Source organism: Rhincodon typus, chromosome 35 (assembly GCF_021869965.1).
Source record: "Rhincodon typus isolate 14 chromosome 35, sRhiTyp1.1, whole genome shotgun sequence".
Classification (NCBI taxonomy): Eukaryota; Metazoa; Chordata; class Chondrichthyes; order Orectolobiformes; family Rhincodontidae; genus Rhincodon; species Rhincodon typus.
In genome coordinates, this window is record NC_063366.1 from 4,363,267 (window position 1) to 4,377,166 (window position 13,900).

Sequence of the window (13,900 nt, forward strand, 5' to 3'; positions counted from 1 at the left end):
GGGGGGTCTGGTCTTGGGATGAGGTCGGGGGTGGGGAGATTTTGAAGCTAATAAAGTCCACATTGAGACCATTGGGTTGTAGGCTCCCAAGGTGGAATATGAGGTGCTGTTCCTCCAGTTTCCGGGTGGCATCGTTGTGACATTGGAGGAGGCCCAGGATGGACATGTCGTCCAGGGAGTGGGAGGGGGAGTTGCAGTGGTTCGCGACTGTGAGATGTCGTCATTTGTCGCGAACCGAGCGTAGATGCTCCACAAAGCGGTCTACAAGCCTCCGCTTGGTTTCCCCGATGTAGAGGAGGCCACATCGGGAACAGCGGATACAACAGGCCACATTAGCAGATGTGCAGATGAACATCTGTTTAATGCGGAAGGTTTTTTTGGGGCCTGGGATGGAGGTGAGGGGGGGAGGTGTAGGGGCAGGTGTACGGTTGCAGGGAAAGGTGATGGGGGTGGTGGGGCTGGTGAGGAGTGTGGAGCTGACGAGGGAGTCGCGGAGAGAGGTGTCCCTCCGGACGGCAGATAAGGGTGGGGAGGGAAATATATTCTTCATAGTGGGGTCAGATTAGTGGTGGAGGAAGTAGCGGAAAATGATGCGTTGAATCTGGATGTTAATGGGGTGATACATGTGGACAAGGGGAATTCTGTCTTTGTTTTTATTGCAGGGAGGGGGTGTGAGGGATGAGATGCGGGAAACGCAAGAGATGCAGTCGAGGGTGTTTTCAACCACTGTGGGGTAGAGGGGGAGGTTGCGGTCCTTGAAAAACGAGGACATCTGGGATGTCCGGGAGTGGAACGCCTCATCTTGGGAGCGGATGCAGCGGAGGAGGAGGAATTAGGAATAGGGGATTGCATTCTTGCAGGAAGGAGGATGAGAGGAGGTGTTGTCTAGGTAGCTGTGGGAGTTGGTGGGCTTGAAATAGACATCAGTTTCAAGATGATTACCAGAGATGGAGACAGAGAGGTCCAGGAAGGAGAGAGAGGTATCAGAGATGGTCCAGGTTGAGGTTGGGGTGGAAGGTGTTAGTAAAGGTGATGAACTGTTCGAGGTCCTCATGGGATCACGAGGCGGCGCCGATACAGTCATCGATGTAACGGAGGAAGAGGTGGGGGATAGTGCCAGTGAGGGATAGGCCCCTCGCTTCACTAGCTCATTTGCACAGACGTTTCCTTCAGGAGATGATCTCTAATGGGCTTTAACTTTAATAATCCCAAATTCTCAAACCTTTGCCTGTTCTAAAGTATACTTAAATACAGGTGCTGAAGGTAATGGTTTCCCATTCGCTGACACAAAATCTCTTGCTTGCCAAAGTGGGAGAAAATCTGTTAGGCTATTGCAAACATACTTGCTATCAGACTAAAGATCTAATGGGGTTGGAAATTCTCAAGATGGCCTGCTGCTTATGCGCTCATGCTGCTTGATAATTTTAAAAAGAGAGAATCATGTGTTACCCCGATTGGTGCTTCCACATAAATACCACATCCTGTTTTCCCGTTACCATCCTCTACCACAGAGGAGCCATTGATAAAGATTTTAAGCTGGTCCTCCGTATTCCCTGCCTCCATTGTCTTTGGAACAAATTGTCCCTTTGGGTTATTTGTTTCAACTGCAGCGCAGACGTATGGTTCGTCTTGATACAGCCAGTTGTCTGCTACAAAGGTCCTTTTCTATTTTCTTAGTGTAATGCGCAAGCCTTGTAACATAAGTGTCATCAGGCTAGTCTGTTCTGACTAACGTTACCGTCCTGAAGATGTCCATCCAGCAGTAACTGGATAGGGGCTGTTTCAGACCCTAAGTTCACCTGGACCATCTCTGATACCTCTCTCTCCTTCCTGGACCACTCTATTTCCATCTCTGGCAACCACCTGGAAACCGATATCCATTTCAAGCCCACCGACTCCTACAGCTACCGAGAATACACCTCCTCCCACCCATCTTCCTGCAAAAATGCCGTCCCCCATTCCCAACTCCTTCGCCTCCGCCGCATCTGCTCTCAGGATGAGGCATTCCACTCCCGTACATCTCAGATGTCCTTGTTTTTCAAGGACCGCAACTTCCCCCCCTCAGTGGTCGAGAACGCCCTCGACCGTGTCTCCCGCATTTCCCGCAATTCATCCCTCACACCCCCTCCCCGCAATAACAACCAAAACAGAATCCCCCTCGTCCTCACATACCACCCCACTAACCTCCAGATCCAACGCATCATCCTCCGACACTTCTGCAATCTGACCCCACCACCAAAGACATATTTCCCTCCCCACCCTTATCTGCTTTCCGGAGGGACCACTCTCTCCTGGACTCCCTTGTCTGCTCCACACTCCCCACCAGCCCCACCACGCCCAGCAACTTTTCCCTGCAACCGCAGGAAGTGCTATGCTTGCCCCTACACCTCCCCTCTCACCCCCATCCCAGGCCCTAAGAAGACCTTCCACATCAAGCAGATGTTCACCTGCACATCTGCTAATGTGGTATACTGTATCCGCTGTTCCCGTTGTGGCCTCCTCTACATCGGGGAAACCAAACGGAGGCTTGGTGACCGCTTTGCAGAACACCTACGCTCGATTCGCACTATACAACTGCACCTCCCAGTTGCGAACCATTTCAACTCCCCCTCCCATTCCTCAGATGACATGTCCATCCTGGGCCTCCTGCAGTGTCACAACCATGCCACCCGAAGGTTGCAGGAACAGCACCTCATATTGCGCTTGGGAACCCTGCAGCCCAATGGTATCAATGTGGACTTCACAAGCTTCAAAATCTCCCCTCCCCCTTCCGCATCCCAAAACCAGCCCAGCTTGTCCCCGCCTCCCTAACCTGTCCTTCCTCACACCTATCCCCTCCTCCCACCTCAAGCCCCAACCCCATCTCCTACCTACTAACCTCATCCCGCCCCCTTGACCTGTCCGTCCTCCCTGTACTGACCTATCTCCTCCCTAACTCCCCACCTACACTCACCTTTATTGGCTCCATCCCCGCCTCTTTGACCTGTCTGTCTCCTCTCCACCTATCTTCTCCTCTATCCATCTTCTATCCCCCTCCCCCTCTCTCCCTATTTATTTCAGAACCCCCTTCCCCTCCCCCATTTCTGAAGAAGGGTCTAGGCCCGAAACGTCAGCTTTCCTGCTCCTCTGATGCTGCTTGGCCTGCTGTGTTCATCCAGCTCTACACCTTGTTACCTAAACACTGATGTCTGTTTTGTAACAGTATGGCTGCCGGTGTGGTGTTGGTGACTGCAACTTCTAGTGCAAAGAGTCTGGGTCTGGAAACTGTAGTGCTGGGGCTTTAACAAATGCTTGTTTCAATTCATAGATTGCTTGTGTATGTTGTTCTGTCCATTCCCACAGAATACTCTTTTAATAGGTCTGCCAATGGTGCTACTTTAATAGCAAGGCCGTCAATAAGCACTCCACTAATCCTAAGAATGATCTCAAGACGCATTCACCTTTAGGTAAAGACAGATTACAAATCGCATCAATCCATTTCCTGTTTATTTCCAACTTACCAGCTGCCATCACTACAAACCTAAAAAAGAGACTTTCTGCTTTCTGAGAGTTAACCTTAAATCCTAGATCTGTGAGCAAACTTAAAACCTCATGCAGTAGGATCAGGTATTCCTGTTTGGTCTCCATCTGTCGCAGCAAATCATTTACATGCTGTACCAGATGTTAAGGGTTGGAAATAACCTGTAATCCCTTTGCTAATCTTTGATGGAACATGGACAGGGAATTGTGGAACCCTTGTGGCAAACCTTGTGGTCAAAAGTACATTGTTGTCCTTGAAAGGTAAACACCAATTTATACTGACATTGCCACTTTAAAGGAATGGACCAAAATCCATTCGGAATGTCCAGGATAGTGAAGTACTCTGCCCGAGATGTCTGTTTCATAAATAGTCTGGTTACAGTAGGTGCTGTACGAGGAGTGGTTTTACTTAATGCTCTATAGTCAATAGTTAGTCTCCAGGAGCCATCTGGCTTCTTAACTGGCCAAATCGGGGAATTGGTACTAGAGGCTACTGGGCGTAAAATTCTCTGTTTAAGCAAACTATCGATGACTTTGGCTACCTCTCCTTCTGCTTGATTTGGGAAAGAATATTGTCTCTGGGGTTTAGGATTTGAACCGTCTATCACTACTTCCCCAGTCATACGTCCACAATCATGTTTGTGGTAGCAAACGTGTTCTTAAACTGTACAATAAGATTCTGAGCAGCTTTGTTATCAGTCAATTCACAGGGGTTGACCCATAATTCTTCCATATACAGACTTGGTGGTTGTACTCACCAGTAGGAACCTCAAAGCATCCCTGTCTCCAACCAGGGCATCTGTGAGATGCTACAGTTTGCTGGATCAATAGCTCGATCACATTTGCTCATAAAATCTGAATCCAAAATATGTTCTGCACCCCAGTCTAGTTCTACCAGGACAACTGGATATTCACACTGTATATTACCAATTGAAATACATAGTGGTCAGGTTTCAATGCCCTCTTGAGTGTGACCTGTGAAGCCACTTAAAATAATTGTATTCATATTGTGCCCATTTAACCACAAATTATTGGCTGTGTTAAGGACAGTTCAGGATCCTCCTGTTCCTCATAGAAATTTGACAAAGTGGCCTCCTATCTTGCCTTCAACGATAAGTCTTCCTACACTATTCCATTTGGTACTACACTCCCATTGCAGCGAGGCCTCACACCATCAAGGGGATACTCGCTGTCCTGCTCAGCGAATGGATCATGCGAGTGGATCATTCCAGTGGTAGTGGTCTGTTGTGTCTATCAGATAAGCATGTGGAGGGACAATCTTTGGCAAAATGTCCTCTTCCTTCCCTAATAAATTACAATGGCATTGTCCTGCACCTTCCATTCAGGGTCTGAAAGGGTTTGATATCCCTGCCTTGACCGAAACCACGTCCTTCATTCCTCCAGACAGCTGGATCCCTCTGAGACCAGCGTTTCAGTTTATTTTCCCTTTTCTTTCCTCATTCTTACCCTGGGCTTCCCTTTCCCTTGCCACAGCCATTCGCCTACGGACCCAAGCTTCTGAGTACGTATTTTCTTTGGGGTCAGAGGCTTTCCCAGATACCTCAGTGGAATGACTCACTCAGAGATAGTCAGAACTGCCAATGTTGGAGTCAGAGATGACACAGTGTGGAGCTGGAGGAGCACAGCAAGCCAGGCAGCATCAGAGGAGCAGAAAACGTTGATGTTGCTTCATTTTCTGAGGAATGGTCCTGACTCGAAGCGTCAACTTTCCTGCTCCTCTGATGCTGCCTGGCTCGCTGTGCTTCTTCAGCTCCACACTGTGTTACCTCATTGGAATGTTCTATTAGGGTTCACAACCAAACACTGCGCTGTCTACCATCAAGTTTGTTTCTTTGCTGGGTCCGAAATACAGTTATAGACTAGTTCCAGAGACGTGAGGCAAACACCATTTGGGTGTTCTCCTTTTCTTTGTCTACATTTATTCAGCCCGTCTACATGGTCCCCTCTATGATATTATTGGTGTCAAGATTGCATTCTGTGTCTGCTAGAGATCCCCCATCCCTGACATGCTTTGTGGAACAGGAAGGGCATCTTGTGTTGAATCACCTAAGCAGGCAAGTTAAAGTTTCACCACCTCTGTTTCATTGAGGCTGATGGTAAATGGCAGCAAAACAGCCACAAGGGTCATTGTCTGGTGAAAGAGTAGATATGCTGCTAGCAATATCCTCCAATTGTGTGACAGAATATAGGGTATCATACTGAATATTCCCATCATGAAATCTTATTCATGAAATCCCCTGTTCAAAGGGGATTTATTGGATTTATCAAAGGAGGCTACTTTAGCGCTTCAGTTTGCCCTCTCTGGTCCTTCTTAACCTTCTGCACCAAAGGCTGAGATGCCATTGGGCACAGTGGGCAGGGGTAATAACTCCTGTGACTCGGATGATATAGCTGGTATGGAGGATAAAGAGAACCTTTATTAGAATATGGCGGAGGGGCACACGGGTCTGAATACTATATAGCTTCACCCTCAACCAATCCCCAATTGGGATCACATTTTCTGTCCCCTAATGTTTGTCTTGAAGTGCAGCGAAACCCTCTCAGACTGGAAAGCATCATTTTCTTGTTGGCATTTAGAAAGTTCAGTATTCTGCACTTGTTGCTCAAATTGTACTTGATGCAGTACTTTAAGTGCTGCCTGGAAATATTTACATTTACTTTCCAGTTCCTGAGTCTTAATTTCTGACTCCTGAACCTGCCTCTATGCCTTCTCAGCATTTATGTTCACTGTCTCAAACTGACATAGATAAGTTGAGAAGTAAACTATCTTCTCTTGATTAGCAATCTCTAGGGATTTAACCTTTCCCTTTAATTCTGTGTTTTCCAACTGGTAAACAGTCCTTTGCTCACTGACAGCCCCTTGATGACTGACATCAAGTTTCTGTTTTACTTCCACAATTCTGACTTTAACTCACTTATCCCAGCATTTCTCTGCTTTAACACATAAGTCATGTGCCAAGTTTCTGCAAATAGACAACGAATTCCCATCAGCTCATCCTCTTTGGGTGTGCGCTTTCCCACAGACTTCCTAACTGACTTGTCACAACAATCCAGTGGCTTAGGACTCATAACATCATAAGCTTCCCAACACTCTGTTCACTTGGCAATTTCTTATTTAAATATTCCTTAAGCAAGCTCTCCATTCAGATAACTTTGAAATCATGGCAGAAAATCAAAGTTCCAATGCCAAATACAAAAATTTAAATGTTTTAATTAAATCTGAAAATTTATGCTTCTATTCTCATCCACCGACTTGAATCCTAGCCATCACATGGGGCAGCTGCCCTCTTAATCAGGCTTAGGCAGGATTTCTAAGAATACAAGGCTGGTAGGTTCAACTTTGGAGCAACGTAAAGTCACTCCTTATTCGAAACCCACCCAGGGTCGCTAATTCTTGTGGATATATCACCACAAGCAACCTTATTTCAGCTATTTATTAAGAAATCTCACGTACAATCAAATACTGAAACAATGATTTAAACTTTATTGCATTTAGCTGTTATCCAATTAATGTTGGCCATGATTCCACATACAGTGCCGTCTCTGGATGTGTCCTTGGTTCGATCATTATGCAGTGTTGTTCTCCAGAGTTCTGGTGTTTGATTTTTATACAGTTTTTTTGTCCTTCAGGTCCATGATGTGATATCGTTGATGACTCTTTAGAATCCTTTCATCCAAAATATTAATTACTCTTTTGGAGTCCTTGAGACTGCAGCTTGCTTCCTTACTGGAAGTAACTTTTCTTTGTTCCTTGTTACATATGGCTGTAACTGCCAGCAAGATGACATATCATGTATTGTAATTATTCCTTAAATTCTTCAGCAGGGCAGTCATTTATCCTTGTGGCATGAGACATCTAGTTATCAAGCAGGTGTCCAAGCAGTTTTGTTTACGTAATCTTGACTCCTTACTTTCCCAGACATCGCTAATGCTATTAATGTCTGTGTAACAGTTGCCTTTCTCCCTTAACAGTTTATTCCAGATAGATATTGCTACAGCTTTCCATGTATAATAGTTGATTCATTTAAAATTTTATGTAATAGCTCGACTTTGTCCCTTAATTTATTTCAGGTAGAATTATTGCTGCTGCTTTGTGTGTTACAGTTTATGATTATTGATTCATTCAATCCATGAACAGTTATTCAAGTTCTGAAGTCTATAATATCACAAAACACAACTGGTTGTCCTCGCTGCGTGGAGGTTGCTTCAAGTTTGTTGCTATAGCTGAGTGAATACTAGCCAAGAACATGGTTGGATAGTTCCTGTGTGGATGATTCAAGAGGTCCAACAATTGTATGATGGCTTTATGAGAAGAACACCCACTGATAGGGTTAATCCCAATCTAAATACAGGGGCTTCACTGACTCTGTGAAGGCCTTGTCACAAACATCACACGTGAGGAGTTTCTCCCCTATGTGAATCCTGATGCATTCCAAATGGTCGGAAACATTCTGAAAGGTTCATTGCAATCTCACATATGAAGGATTACTCCCCTGTGTGATTCCTCTGATGGAGCAGGAGATTCCATGACCCCGAAAAGGATTTGTCACATATCTCACATGTGAACGGTTTCTCCCCTGTGTGAATGCGTTGGTGTCTGCGGAAGTTTGATAACACTGAGAATGATTTGTTACATACCTCACATGTGAAAGGTTTCTCCCCTGTGTGAATGCGTTGGTGCTTACAGAGGGAAGACACAACTGAGAATGATTTGTCACACATGTCACATGTAAATGGTTTTTCCCCTGTGTGAATCCTCTGATGGAGTAGGACACTTGATGAATCTGAGAAGGATTTGTCACACACATTGCATGTGAATGGTTTGTCACCTGTGTGTACGGGTTGGTGTCTGCGGAGATGTGATGAATTTGAGAAGGATTTGTCACACACCTCACATGTGAATGGTTTTTCCCCAGTGTGAATGCGCTGATGTCTATGAAGGGTTGATGACTGTGAGAATGATTTGTCGCACACCTCACACACAAAAGGTCTCTCCCCCGTGTGAACGCGTTGGTGTTTGCGAAGAGTTGATGACTCCGAGAATGAATTGTCACACACTTCACACGTGAATGGTTTCTCTCTTGTGTGAATGCGCCGGTGATTCACCAGGGCTGATAATTGTGCAAAACCCTTGTCACAAACCTCACATGTATACGGCTTCTCTCCAGTATGAATGCGTCGATGATTCACCAATGTTGATGACTTTGCAAAAGCTCGTTTGCAGACTTCACACTTGAATTGTTTCTCTTCCATGAGCCTGTCCTTATTTTAACAGTAGTACAATAGATGCACCTTTTGTATTTGGAGATCTTATGAGCCCATGGAGCCCTCCTCACACTTGAAAAGCCTCTCACCAGGAGGTAAAGTCAATGGTTCATGAGGCACGATGAATGACTGAAGCTCTCACCACACTTGGCACCCTGACCGATCACCCACAGCCAAACCTTCAGAAAGCTTTGTTCTGATGGAACCATTGATCCGTTTCGGATCTGATGATTGGTCGAAGCTCCCTTGACCCAACTGATTTCCAGATGATGGTTTCACTGCCCAACCTTCTCTGTGTTGAGCAATGCTGTGAAGGGACTGGATGTCTTCCCACAGTTGTGCAGTTATTCCTTGGGTGATGGTCAGAATCTATCCACAGTGTCTATCCTCTCTGTATTCTCTGGTGTAGTACAGTGTAATCCTTCTGTAAACCAAGAAAAGAAAACATGATTTCCTTCAGCTCCTTCTCCTCCTTTGCTGAAGTGACTGACTCCTCAATTAGAGACTGTTTTACAGTGAGTGCCAGTCTGCTATTCCCCTGTGGGGGGATCAAATACAAATTGATTCTTTTTCCTCATTTGACCATCACACCCAAGAACAGACAATGTGGCCGCTTTCTTTCCTCCCCCAGACCATCTTCCCGGGCACATGAGGACGATGGAAAAGGTAACCACTTTCTGGGTGGAGTTTAATATGGGTTCTCAATCACTATGAGCTAATATCACTGAATTGTATCAATCTGAAAACATCCCAGACTCCTTCATCTCGATTCCTGGGATTGTCCATTGCATTGGCAGGATGGGGAGATCTTCAATATTGATTCCATAAAGTCTGACCCTTCAGGTCAAACAAATTGAAAGAAAACTACCACTCCCCTCCAACTGATGAATGAGTCCTTCACCATGTTCATCATCACAAGGGAAGTAGACTAAGGACAGACCCCTAAACTGGGTGTGCATGAGGTACAGTGAGCCATCAGCAGCTCCAGGATTGTATTCCACCACAATCTCACAGGCCTCATTGCATGAAGGGACAAAGAAAATTCAAGTAAGTTGTCTATAAGCCTCCAAACACTAATGATGAGGCAGGGGATGGCTTTCTACACAAAATTAAGTCACTCACAGCAAGGGTGCTACAATAATCATGAGTGACCTTAATCTGTATATAGACTGGGAAAACCACATTTATAAATAATACTGTGGTAAGTAAATTCCTAGAGTGTGTACAAAACATTTTTCAGATCAGTATAACTCGGAAAAGGCTATCCTAGATTTAGTATTGTGCAGTGAGAAAGGGTTAATTTCATGTTGTGAAAGAATCCTTCAAAGAAAGTGACCCTAACATGATAGAATTTCTTATATGAATGGAAAATGAAGTAGTCCAATCTAAAACTAGGGTTCTAAATCTGAACAAAAGAAACTACAAAGATGTAAGGGCGCATTGTCTGCAATAGACTGGGTAATTCCATGAAAATTCATGACAGTGAATAGGCAATGGCTAATATTTAAGGAATGAATGCATGCATTGCAACAATTATTCTTTCATTTCATGGCTAACAAAAGAAATGAAGGATATTAGTTCCAAAGAACACTCATAAAATTGCTCAAAACAAACAGCAAGCCTGAGGACTGGGAGCAGTTTAGAATTCAGTGAAGATTAAGAAGTTGATTGGGAGGGGATTAGAGAATGAGTAAACTTGCAAGAAACATAAAAATGAACTATAACAGTTTCTAAAAATATCTTAAAAGAAAAAGATCAGTGAAGAGAACGCTCAGCCTCTTATAGTCTGAAACAGGAGAATTGATAATAGACATAAGGAAATAGCAGAGAAATAAATGGCTATTTTTGTTCTGTCTTCACAATGATGAGGGAGAACTAGTGGATGGGATGTATTTGGATAAATTTGAAATGCTTTGGTAAAATCCTACAGAAGAGGTTAGTGTGAAAAATCAAAGCACACGGAATTGGTAGTAATATACCGGCATGGTTTGGGTATTAGTTAGCAAACAGGAAACAAAGAGTAGGAACAAATGGATCATTTTTGGAGTGGGAAGTGGTGATTGTGGGGTAGTGCAAGGATGTTGTTTGAACCCCAGCTATTACCACATGTATTAATAATTTTGATGAGGTAATTTGATGTAATATTTCCAAGTTTGCTGATGGCACAAAACTATGTGGGATTGTCAGCGGTGAGGAGGATGTAAAGAGGTTTCAGGACGATTTAAGCAAGTTGAATGAATGGGAAAACATGACAGATGCAGTATAATGTGGATAACTGTGAAGCTATCCATTTTGGTAAGAGAAACGGAATAACTATTATTTAAATGGTGATGGATTGGAAAACACTGAGGTTCAAAGGGACCTAGGTGTCCTCATACACCATTCATTAAAAGCAAGTGTGGACAGTAGCTACGAAGGCAAACTACCATTTGCCTTCATTACAAATGAAAATGATTACAGCAGCAAGGAAGTCTTACTGTAGCTTTACAGAGCCTTGGTGAGGCCACACAGAGTATTGTGTACAGTTTTGGTCTCCTTACAGAAAAAGATATACTTGCCATTGAATGAATACAGCAAAAGTTCACTAGGCTGATTCCTAGAATGGCAGGTTTGTCATACTAGGAAAAGTTTGATCAACTGGGTCTGTATTCATTGGAGTTTAGAAGAGAGGACCTCACTGAAACATATAAAATTCTGACTGGGCTGGAAACACTCAATACAGTAACGATGGTTCCTGCTGGTCAGGAGCTCCACGACAAGGGGTCAAAGTCTCAGCATATAGATTAGGCCATTTCAGACTGAGATGAGGAAAAGTTCTTCACTCAGAGGGTGGTGAACCTGTGGAATTCTCTGTCACAAAAGGCTGTGGAGGCCTTAGCAATGAATATATTTAAGAAACAAATGGCCAGATTTCTAGAGAGTAAATGTGTCAAAGGGTATGGGGAGGAGGGGGAGGGGAATATGGCATTGAGATAGATGGTCAGCCAGGATCATGTTGAATAGTGGATTGGGCTTGATGGGCCAAATGGCCTGTTCTTATTACTTGTTTCTATCTTTCTGTGCTTTTCTATGTTTCTACTGTCAACCAGTAGACAGGCACGACTGGAACAGCACACAGCAAACTTTACAGGTTGGTTTCCAACTTAGTGAACATACGGCTAAATGGAAACTGGACACTAAAAGTAACATGTAATAAATAAACAGCCCCACAACCAACAGATTAGAGCAAAGTTCTGTTGGCCTACCACATCTTCTTCAGAATTGTGGACAACCAGTTGAGTAACAGGAGAAGGCAGCTGCATGAACGCCTTCATTCACAGCTGTGTTGCAGCCCAGCACAAGAAAATGAGACACAATGTTAAAGTGTCTTCAGGCAAGTGGATGATCAAACCCAGCTGCTTCCTGAGGAGCTGGGAGAACTCCCCTCCAGCCCACTCCAATCCCCCCCACAGTTGAGAAGGCCTAATCAGGAGTGTGCTATGAATGGGAAGGCCAGAAGATTGTTATATTTTAAATTTTTTTTTAAGTTTTTAAAAAATAGAATTTCCCAGAAAGGAGGTTGCTAGGTCATTATATTATTATGCCAGGTGAAAAATCAGGTGGCTTGGTTACTATTGTGATACTTTCCAACTTGCAAGATGCAAAGTTATCACAACCAAAATTAGAGGCAAGAGCGTCTGGGACTGACTGGACAGACTTTCCGTCTCTGAGATTATAGACAGAGATATACTTGCAGCTCTGAGAGAGAGACCAAGGAGTATAGCTAGTATGGTCAACAGAGAGCAGAGGGGATACTTTCTATGGACTGCTCTCAGAATGTGGGAAGGAACTCAATCTCTAGTTGAAGAGATACATTCTGTGACAATCTAAAGACTCTAGAAGTATTGTCCTGGTGAGGCTCAAGGAGTCACTGGAGGAGGCCTCATTGTTGGCAGTCAGTTCAGATGTCTCTGGAAACTCAGAAATAAAGCTTTTGACAGCGATGCAAAGTTACAATTCAGTAAAATGGGGAAGAGTGAGCCTACCTGAGAAGCTGAGGGGCACAGTGGACTGGTATCTGTAAAACTCTGATTGTGCCAAGAGTGGAGTGTAAAACATATATTCATGTGAACACTAACAGGAAGTATCTTTGCAGTACTTTAGTATATTAGTTGCCTATTGGTTATTACCTAATCTATATTGCTCTTTGTTGCCAAAGTAAGAGTCTTAACTTTCAAACCTTATCATGTTGGTTACTGGGAATTCAAAACTCGTTTAAAACCACAAACAACACCATGAGAGATCTCATCACACCACATCACCCTTTGTGGTCATGATCACTTAAAGTCACAGTTATACATCATGGTTCAACCAGTCGATGCTGACCATAATCCCCAACTAAACTAGTCCCATGTGCCTGCGCTTGGCCCATATCCCTCCAAACATTTCTTATTCATGTATTTATCTAAATGTCTTTCAAACACTGAAACTGTATCCGCATCCACCACTTCCTCAGAAAGTTTATTCCACACACAAACTACTCTATGTAAAAAAAAATTGCCCCTCATCTCTTTTTAAAATCTTTCTCCTCTCACCTTAAAAATATGTTGTGGACACACTTAGATACCCCATATCCGACAGTGATCACACTTAAAAAGTACTTCACTGACAGTAAAGCACTATGGGACATCTGGTTTTTCTCAGAGCCTCTCTATAAATACGTTTTTTTTTCTGTTCCTTATGTTTTCTGACGAGGTCACAAAGATAGGGCAGTGGGAGATCTGGAAGGGATTTGGAAAGGCTGGCAACATCCAAATGCCAACACACAGAGTACTGACCATTCCCAGTTCATAGGATAATAACCAGCTCCCAACACACACACACAGACAGAACTCAACACCAGGAAATCAGTAAGAATCCTCAGTCACTCTGCGCCTCCCAGATAATGACATCTCACCTTCTCATAGTCGGGAATGAACCATCAACAAAACTCAGCCTGGAAATCAGAGGGAAATGCTTCCAATAAACACACTCAATATCCAACACACAGCTCCAGTCAAACAGTTCAGCACAAAGCACCGAGTAAACAGCTCTCTCAGCTGGATCTTCTCACACA

The 13,900-nt window shown here is 44.0% G+C and overlaps 1 pseudogene; it reads right to left on the reverse strand.

Annotated features, from left to right (window-relative positions):
- Window positions 1-13,900, reverse strand: part of LOC109913278 — a 55,923-nt pseudogene that overhangs the window by 28,014 nt on the left and 14,009 nt on the right.